We start from the raw sequence: 14908 nt of genomic DNA, 5'->3' as shown, positions 1-14908 counted from the left end.
AACTCGTGTGCACCCATAAGCTTCCACGAGCACACACACATAGTGGTTTAATGATACTCATTTCAGGCGTTTGTCTGCACCAGGAGCTGTCAGTGTGTTAGGTCCACAGGTTTACCTTGTCTGACAGTTTGTTTTGTTTACGCTGAGCAGTTCAAAAGTATTTGAGAGAATTTTTTTTGTAATTTTTAATATTTGTTTATTTATTTATTTATTGGCTGTCGTTGGGTCTTCGTTGCTACGTGCAGGCTTTCTCTAGTTGTGGTAAGTGGGGGCTACTCTTCATTGTGGTGCGTGGCTCCTCACTGGGGTGGCTCCTCTTGTTGAGGAGCACAGGCTCCAGTAGTTGTGGCTCACGGGCTTAGTTGCTCCAAGACATGTGGGATCCTCCTGGGGCAGGAATCGAACCTGTGTCCCCTGCACTGGCAGGCGGATTCTGAACCACTGCGCCACCTAGGAAGTTCCAAGAGAGTATTTTAAAATTGGCAGCTTTCACTTAAAAATTCACAATGTTAGACTCTCTTGAAAGAGTAGAATAATTGGGAACTAAGTCAGCAACTCTCCATGGCATGAAACGGCCAGAATAGATAACTGTCTTTGTTTTAACACGAGGGCCCCGGGGTCCGATAGGGCCTCACCACTGATACGTTGTTTATCATCACGTTTGTTCTGTGTCCACACTTCCCTCAAGTATGGGGAAATCACAGGTAACCACACAGGCAAGTGTTTTAGAAGGAAAAAAGTAGAGTTGACATAACACTTCATAAAGTGAATAACAGGTCTCTGAGTGTAATATGCAAAAATCAAGCAAAGCAAAATGATCCTTTCCACTCAATGTGCCACCCCCCTAGCACCTAGAGGCATCAGGTTTTGTGATCTTTGCTCAATACTTGCTCACCTGGACCTGAATCAGGGAACCAGGCCCAGAGGAAGGCTAACATCTAGCCCTTCTCCTATAGGAGTTTATAGAATAAGATAGTAAATTAATATAATTACAGTTCAGGTACTTGAATCTATGGCCATCCAAATTGGCTGGGATGTCTTGAGATTTTAAAAAGATCCAATTTCTATGGCAAGTGACCCTTGAACATGTCGGGGGTTAGTGGTGTTGACCCTCTGTGCAGTCAAAAATCAACGTATACAGACTTTCTAGATGGCGCAGTTGTTGAGAATCCACCTGCCAATGCAGAGGACACAGGTTCAATCCCTGGGCCAGGAAGATCCCACATGCCTCAGAGTAAGTAAGCCCGTGTGCCACAACTATTGAGCCCACGTGCTGCAACTACTGAAGCCCCCACATGCCTAGAGCCCGTGCTCCACAACAAGAGAAGCCACTGCAGTGACAAGCCTGTGTACCACAACAAAGAGTAGCCCCCACTTGCTACAACTAGAGAAAACCCGTGCAAAAACAAAGACCCAACACAGTCAATAAATATAAATAAATAAATAAATAAATTTATTTTTAAAAATCAGTGTATAACTTATGTCAGCCTTCCTTACACACAGTCCTCTTGCTCTGTATTTGAAGTTCTACCTCCTAGAATTCAATCAACCTTGGGTCCTGTAGCACTTAATATTTACTATTGAAAAGCTCAAGGATAAATGGACGATACAGTTCCAACCTGTGTTGTTCAAGGGTCAACTGTGTAAAGATAAACAACATGGAAGAATTTCCTCCCAAACAAAATAATTCACATTCAGACAGGAAGAGCCTCGTTAAGCTGATGGCTGCACAGCTCCTGAGAGTAGCAGTTATCAAATCAGGAGGCTCTAGAATTCCTTGAGTGTTTTCATCACACACAAAAAGGAATACAACAATAATAAAGAGTGGGAGGAGACTCTCGGGGATGACGGACATGTTTCTGGCATAGATTGTGGTGATGGTTTCAGGTGTGGATACCTACCTGTAAGCTCATCTAGGTATATTCATTAAATTGGTACAGCGTTTTGTATGTTAATCAGACCTGAGTGGAGTGGGTTTTTTTTTTTAAACCAATTACTTGGAGATTCAGTGTCTCCTAGGACTATTAGCAGAGTAAAGAAGATGTGTACATATATCCAATAGAATACTACTCAGCCATAAAAAAGAAGGAAATAATGCCATCTGCGGCGACATGGATGGACCTAGACATTGTCATACTAAGTGAAGTAAGTCAGAAAGAGAACTACGAATACCATATGCTATCACTTATAGGTGGTATCTAAAATATGACACAAATGAACTTATCCATGAAACAGAAACACATTCACAGACATAGAGAACAGACTTGCGGTTGCCAAGGGGGAGGAAGTGGGGGAAGGATGGATTGGGAGTTTGAGATTAGCAGGTGCAAACTATTATATATATATAGGATGGATAAACAACAAGGTCCTACTGTACAGCACAGGGAACTATATTCAGTAGCCTGTGATAAACCATAATGGAAAACAATATGTAGAAATTAACAACACTGTAAATCAACTATATTTCAATAAAATAAAAAATTTTTAAAAAGAATATTATCAGAGGCCATCTGAGAAAGAATTCAATTTCCTCCTAGAAAGAAAAAAAAAAGAATAAATGGTGTCAAACACCAAAGCCAATGACACAGCACAGGAGTGTGGATGTGTATGTTTTCCTAGATCTGCAGTTACACAGGTTTCCTGGAAACAACCTACTGTCAAATAAAACCTGGTCAGGTCATTTAAACACCAAAGGCTGTGGGTGGGAGCGAGGCATTCATGAGCCTTTCCTGTCTCCACTGAACACTCCTCCTGACTCTCCCATCCCTCCCTTTGATGGCCGTTATTTAAAAAGAAAGAAGACAAATGACCAACCACGTAAATCATGTGGCACTGAAAAGGTCATGCGAACAGAGCCTGTAGCTGCGTTTGAAGGATTTAAAACCTCATTACTATGTCCAGGATTGTAAAGAGGAAATGATAACAGGGGTCTCAATAAGAACTCAAGATAGAAGAGCTGACTATTTTCTTGTTACATTAAAAGCGTGTGATGCTGACACAACGTGGAGCCCAGGTGCCATTGCTTCAGGTGCTGTGCAGATGTAACCGAGCAGGACCCTATGGGACTTTCTCCAGATAGACCCCTCTCCCATATCCTCTGCTTTAGCTCCTCTCTGAAGTACCTTGACAATAGTATCTCAAGCATATTTCCTGAGTTTTTCAGATGCTAAAACCACCATCAAATGGAAGAAATTAACTACAGTAGGATGACCTACTGGTGCCTAAGGATTGACAAAGTTAACCCCTGTGACACTACCCTGTACCTTACCATCAACCAATCAGAGAAGTGTGCATGGGCTGATCACACACCTTGCAACTCCTCCTCCCTCACCTGGCCTTTAAAAATGCTTTGCTGAAACCCTTCAGGGAGTTTATCTAGAGTTTTTTGGGCATGAGCCACCCATTCTCCTTGCTTGGCCCTGCAATAAATCTTTCTTGGCCCCAAACTCTGACATTTTGGTGTGTTTGGCCTCACTGTGTGTCAGGCACATGAACTTGTGTTTGGTAACAGGGAGACTGAGGACACCCCACTGGGGGGACCCCTCTCCTTCTCTGGAGCCTGGGCTGAGAGCAGCTGGGGTGATGAGACCTGTTCCAGACGCCAGGACTCAGGGTTCCATCTTACCACCAGCTTCTGTCCTCACCCACCAGTGAGACAAGTTTTGTGTTGATGAAATAAAATGTATAACAGGAGTTCTGCCCCTCATCTCCCCCTCTTTTTCAGGTTTCACCATCTATTTCTAGAACTTTCCCCTTTCTAGGTATCCTGCCTACTTTACTTCATTTGAAAGATTTCTCATTCTTGTGTGCCCCTATATGTTCCATGTCTGTTTACTTCCCCCCTCAAATTCCTGACCCAAGACATTTCTTTCAGCTTTATTGAGGTATAATGGACAAATAAAAGTGCATGTATGTAAGGTGTGCAGCATGATTATTTGATACACATATGATGCCACGTGACACATCCACCACCTTAATGTGTGGGGTGAGAACACTTGTGATCTTAGCAAATTTCAAATGCACAAGACAGTGTCATTAACTGCAGTCACTATGCTGTATATTAGATCCCCAGAACTTATTCATTTTACAACTGAAAGTTTGTACTTTTTGACCAATATCTCAAGGCATTTTCATTCCATCCCATTTTAACTACAGGATCAGAACCAGCTTTGAAAAGCTTTTTTTAAATTAACTTTTATTGGAGTATAGTTGATTTACAATGTTGTGTTAGTTTCTGCTGTGCAGCAAAGTGACCAGTTATACAGTTACATATATCCACCCTATTTTAGATCCTATTCCCACATATGTTGTTACAGAGTATTGGGTAGAGTTCCCTGTGCTAGACAGTAGGTCCTTATTAGTTACCTATTTTATATACAGTAGTGTGTATATGTCAATCTCAATCTCCCAATTTATCCTCCCCCCCCCCCACCCACTTCCCCACATGGTAACCATAAGTTTGTTTTCTACATCTGTGACTCTATTTTTGTTTTGTAAACAAAATAGGTAAATAGGTTTTTTGTAAATAGGTTTTGTAAATAGGTTTATTTGTATCTTTTTTTTTTTTAGATTCAGCTTTGGAAATCTTAAGGCTCATTTTATGCAAAAGAAATGAAAGCCTTATTAGAAGACACCATGTTCAGTGGTATTTATTATTAGAAAGACTGGTTAAAATCTCTGGCTGTAAACATTCTTGTTCAACACAGCCAGAAAAATTAACCTCCCATAACAAAACTTAAGAGTTCCTTAATTTGAAAAATTCTGATATGGGAAAACCTGAATTTGCATGAGAAAAAATAAAAAGGCAAAAACAAACCAAACCAAAAACTCAAACATCTCAATTTTATCTAACGTATCTGTAACAAAATTCATTTACAAAAAGCCATTTACCCACAATTTTTTCAGAACCCTTACCTAGGAATATTTCATGAGATGCTGTTAAGATAGATAAGCAAGAATGAAAAAATAAAAAAGAAGAAGAAGAAAAAAAAAAAAACAGGGAATGCATCAACTGTGGCAAACAGCAGTGAACATACTCCCACCAAAGCGGCAGCTGTGACCAGATGAACTGCATTGTTGCCAGGTGGGAATGCTGACATGGGGTTTCTGAAATTTCAGATTTTTCAAGACAAACCAGAGATTGATAATCTCCTATTTTTTAAAAAAAGTTATCAGTAGGTAATTAAATGTTTTTTAAAGCAAACAATGCAAATTTGAGCTGTATTTGCCTCAATAGTCACCGCATTTTAACCTCTGGCCTGATCGTGTGATTCTGATTTCACTGGAAAGGCCTTGAGGTGGATCTGTTGCTTTTTGTCTGTTTGACTGTTTTAAATATATAAAACTTTGGGGTGCAGATCTTCATTGGCCTCATTTGCATCATGCTCCAATCCTTGTGAAAACCTCTCTCCAGCTCCACAGACTCTGCCAGAAATTAAGAATGGGCTTCATCCCACCTGCCATTTCAAATCAATTAGTAGAGACAGCTGGAGTGAGCTCTGTCTTGAGATGGAGTGGGCTCTAGCAGCAAGCAGTGCTGGGATCGATTAGTTATGTCTACCATGAGCACATGCTAGATGGTGGAGACATTCAAGTCTTATCTCTACCATCTGGGCTCAGAAATAAAGTCCAAATTCCAACATGTATTTCAAAGCCTTGGAAGACCCCACTTAGGTTTATAGCATAATACACTGCTGATCTCTTTCCCCCAATATGTATCTTACACAACCTCTCCTTTCCCACACATGTGTCTATAGGAAGGGTTTCTCTCGCATCATGTTCCTGCATTCTTCCAAATTTTTGATATGAGTACCACTGGCAAACATGCGGTTCATTCTTATTGCTGTTTGCAGGGTGAACTCCTACTCAAATGCAACATTCAAATGTTGAATATGGTGATATTTGTGTATCCTTTGTATATATATGTATACAGATATGTATACATATGTACAGATCAGATGTCTAGGATAGGTATACAAAGGATATCCTAGACATCTGATCTCAATTTCTCTATGCTCCCGCTAAACTTCGTGCCCATATTTACAGGAAAGTTTTTCAAACTGTATTATGTCTCCCGTAATACATTGTGAGCCATTCAAGGTCATAACTTATGTCTTCATTACCTGTGTATACCTAGCATCTAGACGAAAACAGATTCTGTGTTTGTTAAATGAATGAGCAGAAAAATGAAGCAATTACCTTCGATGACACACAAATCTGATTCAATGGCATCTCTTAGGTCACACTTCCCCAGACTTCAGTTATTCATGCAGTACTTTTGCAATTTCTGCTGTATCAGCAGTCCACAATTTTTAAGTGTCACTGAAAAGAACACAGCATAGCAGGTGCTCTGAATTGAGAAAGTGAGAAACTCTATTGTGATTCGTGTGATCGGATCTCTTCATCCTTCTGTGGCAGAAAGCAACTTGCCAGTTTTACATCCCTGGGCACACGTGACCACACAACTATAATTCAAGCAATACCATCCACTAGTCATTGTTTTCACATTATACTTCCATTAATTTCCAACACATACTCAAATAAATGTGCGTATTAAGTAATTTTAAAAAAACAAGCCTGTCCCTTTATCACTGAAAGCCATGTTATAAACTGTCAGGACACATGCACCACATTTAAGGTAACGGTGGTTTAAGTGATTTGTTCCTGAAAGTACATCACTTGACACATCACAGGGATGACTCATCCATCACTCTGAAGATGCCACTGACTTGAGGATATCTATTTTATGGATGATTGAACAGAAGCCCCGGGAATACAGCATTTCCTTAGTGAGCATCATGAAGGTAGCTCAAATAGATGGTGTGACACACAATTCTTCTACCCTAAATACCAGCCACTAACGCCCTGTGCAGAGCAGCTTTATTTTTAACAAGATTGCAGCCTGCATGATCCCCTTTTATTCCTTTACAAATAGAATTAGGTATTGATTCTCCCCTTTATTACAGAGAAGTACAATTCAAAACCACAGTAATCATTTTTAATACATGGACACCCATGCCTAATAGCCTCTAGGTATCCTTGTCAGAATAAATCACCAACACTGCCTGCCGCAACAAGGCCAGTAGCCCAATTAGATGCCACAGCAGGCAGAGAGGCTGGGCGTCTTCAGGGCTCAGAATAGCCTGCAGAACACACATGATAGAGTTTTCTCAGGAAAATGGGTTCCAGTTCTTTGCCTGGAGTTTGTGCATAGAGATTCTGTGCTCCAATCCGAGTTCCACTCCCTTTATCCAACAAGAGCACAGTTAGCAATCCAAAAGAAGCAAAGGAAACTCAGGTCACACCTAAACCCTGCCGCCTGGTAATAAAATCTCTGCTACTTTGTTTCTTTTTCTCTCTCCCTTATCTTAATAATAATTATGATTAAAATAAAAGGAAAATACCACCCTTGATACAGACTATCACATTTTAAGATGCGTTCACTGTGGTGATTCCTAAACCTTAACCATTTGTATACTGTATTCAAGAAAATTTCCATACCCTTATAACACTTTTAATATTACTTACTCAGTACTTTACAAGAATTTCCTTCAAGATAAATTAGGAGTTTGGGATTAACATATACACACTACTATATATAAAATAGGTAAACAATAAAGACCTACTATATAGCACAGGGAAATATAGTCAGTATCTTGCATTAACCTACAATGGAAAAGAATCTGAAAAAGTGAATCATTTTGCTATATACTTGAAGCTAACACAACATTGTAAATTAACTATACTTCAATTAAAAAAGAATTTCCTTTAAGTTGACTTAATTGTTTTTAACCAAAGGCTAAAGCACTCAACGGTGAATGTATATATTGAAACAATTACCCAAATATTGTTTTTAAAAAGTTGATCTAAGCCCCCTCTAAAACCACTTCACCTCACTTTAGAGAACATTGAACTATGTCGTTTGACTACCAGAGAGTCTTTGGAGGCGTGTGTTAGTTACTCATTGCCAAATTCACCCTTCATCACCTGCACTGCAAAAGTGGACATGGGCCCTTGGAATATTTCTCCATTGCTAACTGGTACAATGTAAAGCTCTGCCTGGAGTGACTGAGGGAAACGTTGCAGGAGGAATGAGTTTGGCTTCTCCATATAAACAGATGCCCTTCTGCACCACCCCTGTGGAAGTCTGTGTGGGGCCAAAGGAAACTGTGGTAAAGATGAAGTATGTTGTGAGTAGTAGAGTCTTTGTTTCTGACCCTGTGGTCTCATGTCTTCTGCTGGCATTCTTGAGACTGTGGAAGGGTAAACTGCTATACTGTCAGTGGAGCAGAATCTCAGACTGTTCATGATTCCTGACAGTGAGATGGAGAGAGACTGATCAGGGACTGTTCGCAGAGGTAGGTCTTGCAGGGCCTCGTTGGCCACAGTGTATGTAAAGGAAAAGATGAACTCGTAAAGACCATTTGGTTCCCTTTCTGCTGGGTCTTTAATCATTCAACCTAATTATTTCATAAACAATTTTTAGTTCCCCACTTAAGTGGTCCAAAGGATTTTTCTTTCTTAAGATAGAAGGAAGAAACTTTTCAAGTATTCTTTCTCTTCTCCAGTCCACATCCTGTCAAAATTTCATCTGATTTCAAGGGATTTTCTCAAAATTTTCTTCCGGTTAAAATATGTCAGTGCTTCTCCAGTGGTGACAAAATATGGTCCAAACTCCTTGCACTGGCTGAAGTGACCATCACAACTTAGTCTTTTATGTGCTTCCAATCTCACCTCCTGATCCATCCCCTATAATCTGTGCATCTCTGCCAGGGATGTATGATCCTATTAAAGTTGGTCCTTCTGGAGGATGGTTTTGTTTTGTTTTTTCACTACTAGTTAACTCTCCTATAACCATCAAGACGAACTTCCACTTTTCCCCAAGTCATCAAAATGGAGTTTAGTGAAATCTGTTCTGTGTTTACTTTTCTTCCCCGTCTAAATTTCCAGAGGAGGTCCAGGTAACTTAGAGTAGTGTCTGTGTGTCCATGTTTCCCAAATCAAAGGCTAAGTTTGGAAACAGCTTAAAGTCTTCATCTTGCTTCTCTGAACCAAAAATCTCAGAAGGGATTTCATCTTTTGTGACTGCATGACAATCCTTCCACTTTCTTCTGGCCATGAACCACTGTACACAGCAATGGACACATGACCCAAGAAGGACCAACCAGTCACCAGCCCCTCAGTAAGCATCCCCCCCACCTCTTCTCCCACCACAGCAGCTGGCCAAGGGGTTAGGCTGGTAACCCAACAGGTGAGAGCTCTTCTTTAGGAAGCTTTGAACTGAAAGTGGTAAGAAAAAAAAATTTTTTTTAATTACAAGGCTGTACAAATATGAGCGTAGGTCTGTATTTTGCCTCAATCCCTTCCTTGTGGAAAAGCTTCCCTGGGGAAATGAAAACCAGGCACAAAAACAACAGCAACAACAAAAAAACCCAGCAAGTATCTTGATGTGGATCATTTTCTTGTAACTCTCATTGTGAAGGCTTCTTGATCTTGTACTTACTTTGAGAGTAAATAAATTCCTCCTTGAGCATTTGTTTTGGGAGGTGAGTTACACTGACCTCCACTTATTAGCAGGACATTGGATTAGTTCACTTCTACTTCTAATTCTGAAGGCCTCGCCCTGAGGCTGAATGCTCTGCTCTCCCGGGCGAGGAGAATAAATATTGTCAGGAATTAAATGTTGGCACCTCACGGTATCTATACCACGAAGGGGGAAGAATTTTGCTTCAAGTAAATTGATTTTCGTTTGCACACTGCTTACGCTGGAGCAAATGTCAAATGCGTTTCTTTCATCCCCTATTTTGTTCCTATTCTAGTAATCATTACAACCCTATCTTCGGAGTTAAATCTTTGACGTACAGGGACCGTTAGACTTGACTTTCTCAAATAACTCTATTAAGGATTAATGTTTTATTCAGCTTGGAAATGTGGGCCTATTGATTTCACTTTAAATATCACGTTCTTCGATTAGAGTGGAATGTTTACTTTTCTACAATCCGCAGGTTGTGTGTTGTCTAAGAGGCATCGGTCACTAAGGTTCTATAGACTGGTGCAAATCACCAATTACTTGATTTTCTAGTGAACCAGTGAACAGTGCAGAACACAAATAGATTCCCATTTTTTCAAATAAAAGGGATGTCCCCTTTAACAAGGAAACGTCTCTCTTTAGTTTTCTGTGTATTTCATTTCAGCAAAACAGTAAAATGCAATTGCTCTATGAAGAGAATAACTCTGTCTTGGGTGTGGCCCAATATACATGTTTGCTCTTCCCTGGTCCTTTTGGGGGACTCAAATTCTCATTCTAGAGCTGTGATTAGTCATAGCACACCTGGGTACCACGATCCAGCCTTCATTGTAAAGGTTGTTCAGCTAAACTTCTGGGTCCCTCCCATCATCTCCACATGTCACCCGGACTCCAGTGAAAAGTCCTCAAGGACTTCCCTGGTGGTGCAGTGGTTAAGAATCCACCTGTCAATGCAGGGGACACGGATTCGAACCCTGGTCCGGGAAGATCCCACATGCCACAGAGCAACTAAACCCGTGCACCACAACTACTGAGGCTGTGCTCTAGAGCCCATGAACCACAACTATTGAGTCCATGTGCCGCAACTACTGAAGCCCATGCACCTAGAGCCTGTGCTCCGCAACAAGAGAAGCCACCACAATGAGAAGCCTGCGCGCCGCAACTAGAGAAAACCCGTGCACAGCAATGAAGACCCCACACAGCCAGTAAATAAATAAATAAATATTAAAAAAAGAGAAAAGAAAGAGTGGACCAGATACTACCACCAGGTCTTGGGCAGAACTGCAGACTGAAGCTGGAGATGCTACGCGTCTTGCTGATGACGGGCATCCAGGTGGCGAAGGGGTGAAGCATCATTGCTGGTCTAGAGCACGATCTAGCCTTTTCCACCAGCTCTTCACAAGCACATCCGCGTGAAAACAACGTCGAAGCACAATGATGAGGAGGAACAAACATTCATGGTTCACCACATGCCAGACCCTGTAACAGGTCTCTTTCATACACTGTCGTGATGGTTCCTTTTATGTGTTGAGTTCACTGGACTAAGGGGTGCCCAGAGAGCTGGTAAAACATTTTTTTTTAATATCTTTTTTTTTGTTTTCCTGAGACCTGATTTATTCAACAACTTAACGAATATCTGCATGTTCCTTATGTGCCCCCAAACACTTTTATTTACTCTTCCTTTTTTAAATTTATTTTATTTTTTAATTAATTTTTATCGGAGTATAGTTGCTTTACAATGTCATGTTAGTTTCTGCTGTGCAGCAAAGTGAATCAGCTATACATATACACATATCCCCTCTTTTTTTGGATTTCCTTCCCATTTGGGTCACCGCAGAGCACTAAGTAGAGTTCCCTGTGCTATACTGTAGGTTCTCATTAGTTACCTATTTTATACATAGTGCCAATAGTGTATATATGTTAATCCCAATCTCCCAATTCATTCCGCACACCCCCCTTTTTCCCTTGGTAAAACATTCTTTCTCAGTTGTGTCTATGCAGGTGTTTCTGGATGAGATTAATATTTGAATTGGTGAACTGAATAAAGATCTCCCTCGCCAGCAAGGGTGGGCATCACCCAATCTGTTGATGGCCTGAATGGAACCAAAAGGCAGAGGAAAGGAGAATTTACTCTCTCTGCTTGAGCTGGGACATCTATCTCCCTTTGCCCTCAGACATCAGCACTCCTGCTTTGTGGGCATTCAGGACCTTACACTGCTGGCTCCCCTAATTTGCAGGCCTTTGGGTTTAGGCTGGAATTACACCACCAGCTCTCCTGGGACTCCAGCTCGCAGACAGAGGATCATGAGGCTTCTTAGCCTCCATCATGGATAAGTCAATCTCATAATAAATCTCTTTCTGTGTAACTACTGAACACATATCCTATTGGTTCTGTTTCTCTGGAGAACCCTAATACAATTGCTTATTTTATCCATCTTGTTTATACTGTCAGACATCTCTGGTACAGAGCCAACATGTTAGACCACAGTTCCTTCTGCCCAGTTGTAGTCACAGGCGAAAAGAAGGGGAACTATGGGTGGCAAAGCTGCAGTTTTTCGCAACATTATTTTCACCACCCCACAGGGCTGTCAGTAAGGAGTACAGGAAATGCAGAGTCCCCCAGAGTTGGTTTTCAGATACAGAGAAAGCTCAGAAAATGGATGATTAGTGTGTCTTTGCACAACTGTACTCAAAAAAAAAAAAAAAAAAGATAGTAGCCCACATATTCATTGACTGATACACTCAAAGGAGGTTGGTTAGTATTTGATTTACTTATTACACTGAGTTTGGCAACATATTTACTGGGAAATCATTAGGTAAAAACCCCTGGTTAATAGGAATCGCGGTTGGCAGGAAAGACCATAAAAAGTTGTCTTTACTGGGCATCCTCGGGGGTCACCGTTTTAAGTTGGAAAAAAAAAATACCATGCAGGGCTTGGAAAACTTGACTCGAGAAAAGGTCAATAACATGAAGACACTTTATTAGCTGACCCATTTATTTTTCTGGGAGAGGTGAATCTTTATGAAGGTTAGCCCGATCCTACAAGGAAGAAGGGAAATTAAAAACAGAGAAGCACGTTGGAATCTGTATGAGTTTCTTGTCTGCGTAGCTGAGTCCATACGTGGTAATGTGCCTTTATCGGCAAATGAAATCAAAACAGCAGTTTAGAAGATGTAATTAGAAAAGAATGAAAAAAAGATATGAATAGAAATGGTCATTTTCTGCCCGTCCCACTTGACAATAAAACTAGAAGAGAGAATTTCTTCCTTGTTTAATGATGAGTTGTGTAAATCTGAATTTGTTCCTTGCCTTATAATCTCATGGGGGTTTTCAGCTCAGCCATGATTTATATAATATTTCCTCCAGCTCCTAAAGCCAGGAATTCATTTCGAGCACCCATGTTATCTAAGTGAAATACATCAATAAAAAACCATTCAGGGGACTTCCCTGCTGGCACGGTGGTTAAGAATCTGCCTGCTAATGCAGGGGACACAGGTTCGATCCCTGGTCCAGGAAGGTCCCATGTGCCATGGAGCAACTAAGCCCATGCGCCACCATTACTGAGCCCATGCGCCACAACTACTGAGCCTGCTCTCTAGAGCCCATGAGCCGCAACTACTGAGCCCACGTGCTGCAACTACTGAAGCTGGAGTGCCTAGAGCGCGTGCTCTGCAACTACCACAGTGAGAAGCCTGTGAGCAGCAAAGACCCAACCCAGTCAATAAATAAATAAAAATAAAATTTTAAAAAAAGCCATTCAGTCACTAAATTCCCTGCAGATTTAGGGAGTAATATGATCTAATCAAACAAGTTCTCTCTCATCTCTGCCTCTATTGATGCAAATACTTTTTGACTAGGAAAGAATTTCCAGTTCTTTGTGGTATTTCTTTGTGTGTTTCTTAATTCCTAGTATAAGCCAATATATATTCATTCATTTGCAAGGGTTTAGGGAGAAAAGAACACATTTTCATCTCTGACAGACAATAATTTTCAACTCTCACATCTTACTTAAAACAAGTTATTTTGTGGACAATCCAAGAGCAAGAAAATAAAACAAAAAATAAAGTGGCATTGAAACAAGCAACATCACGCTTCACACTGGGCTGTGTTTGGTGGAAAACCAGACTGCTCTCTTCGCATGATGGGTAAGATCACATACTCTGGAATTCAAACACCTACTTTGTCCCTGGCCATTTGGGTAACCTGGGATAACTGACCTCACTTCTCTGTGCACCAGTTTTCCCATCTATAAAACGGGATCCATAATAGTATTTACCCCATGGTGTTTCCATGAGGATTAAACGAGTTAAAACATATGAAGCGGTGAGCATAGTGCCTGGTACACAAGCATACAGTAGTGCCCAATCAGTGCAAACCAGCATGGATATTGCTGTACACAAAGGTGGCCTCTGCAGCTCACTGTGTACAGCGGATCACCTAATATTCCTCAAGAGGGTGATGACGGAGCCAAGATTAGAACTGAAGTCAACTTACCTCCAAACCTTTGTCTTTTCCCCATAACTAAGGATATAGTTTTCTGGGGATAATATGCTCCCTTAGTGGATCACATTGAATCCCTTAGGATCAGGGACCTCATCTGCACCTGACCGGGTGCAGATCCCAATGTCCTGCATTTCGAGTTGATGCTGTGAAAGGGTGAGCTTTCCAGGAGATCTTGGGAGGGGAGTATTTTGCACAGGGGAGGAATGGGAATAATCTATGGCCAGAGCGTAGACTGTGGTTCTTTTTAAATATGTCCACAAGTTCTTCAACTCTCCTCCCCTCCAACAGGTGGAGGCTAATTCCGCTCCCACTGAGTGTGGGCCGACTTGATGGCTCGCTTGTCATGAACACATATGTGAGAAGCAACAGCCTGTATCTCTGAAACTAGGACATGAAAGTCACTGAGAATCCCGCCTTCTGTTCTCTCTTAAATCCCCCACGTTGGGGAAATCCAGCTGCCGCGCCATGAGAACACTTAGGCAGCCCTATGAAGATGCCACAGGGTAAGGAACCGAGGCCTCCTGATAACACCCAGTGTGAACTTGACAGCTATGTGAGGGACCTCTTCCAGAAGTGGGTGCTCCAGCTCCAGGCAAGACTTGAGCTGACTGCAGCCCCCATACATCCTAACTGTAAGCCCACGGGAGACCCCAGGCCAGAGGCAGGCAGTGGAACCATTCCCAGCTTTCTGACCCATAGAAGGTTTGTTTTATACATGCTTATTTTTCTTTCTTTTTTTTTTAAGATTTATTTATTATTTTATTTATTTTTTGGCTGCTTTGGGTCTTTATTGCTGCGCAGGGGCTTTCTCTAGTTGCAGCGAGCAGGGGCTACTCTTCATTGCGGTGGATGGGCTTCTCATTGCAGTGGCTTCTCCT

At 41.3% G+C, this 14908-nt stretch overlaps 1 long non-coding RNA gene across 1 annotated transcript in view; it reads right to left on the bottom strand.

The window, feature by feature from the left end:
• Positions 1 to 211: 211 nt before the first annotated feature.
• Positions 212 to 14908, bottom strand: part of LOC130858718 (uncharacterized) — a 98988-nt gene continuing 84291 nt past the window's right edge. The window contains exon 3 of the long non-coding RNA XR_009055099.1: positions 212 to 450. This is a non-coding gene — a long non-coding RNA (uncharacterized LOC130858718). The remainder of the gene's footprint in view (positions 451 to 14908) is intronic.

This window comes from Hippopotamus amphibius, chromosome 8 (genome assembly GCF_030028045.1).
Source record: "Hippopotamus amphibius kiboko isolate mHipAmp2 chromosome 8, mHipAmp2.hap2, whole genome shotgun sequence".
Lineage (NCBI taxonomy): Eukaryota > Metazoa > Chordata > Mammalia > Artiodactyla > Hippopotamidae > Hippopotamus > Hippopotamus amphibius.
The sequence above is the reverse complement of the archived record's forward strand: the minus strand, read 5'-3'. Positions and strand labels throughout refer to the sequence as shown.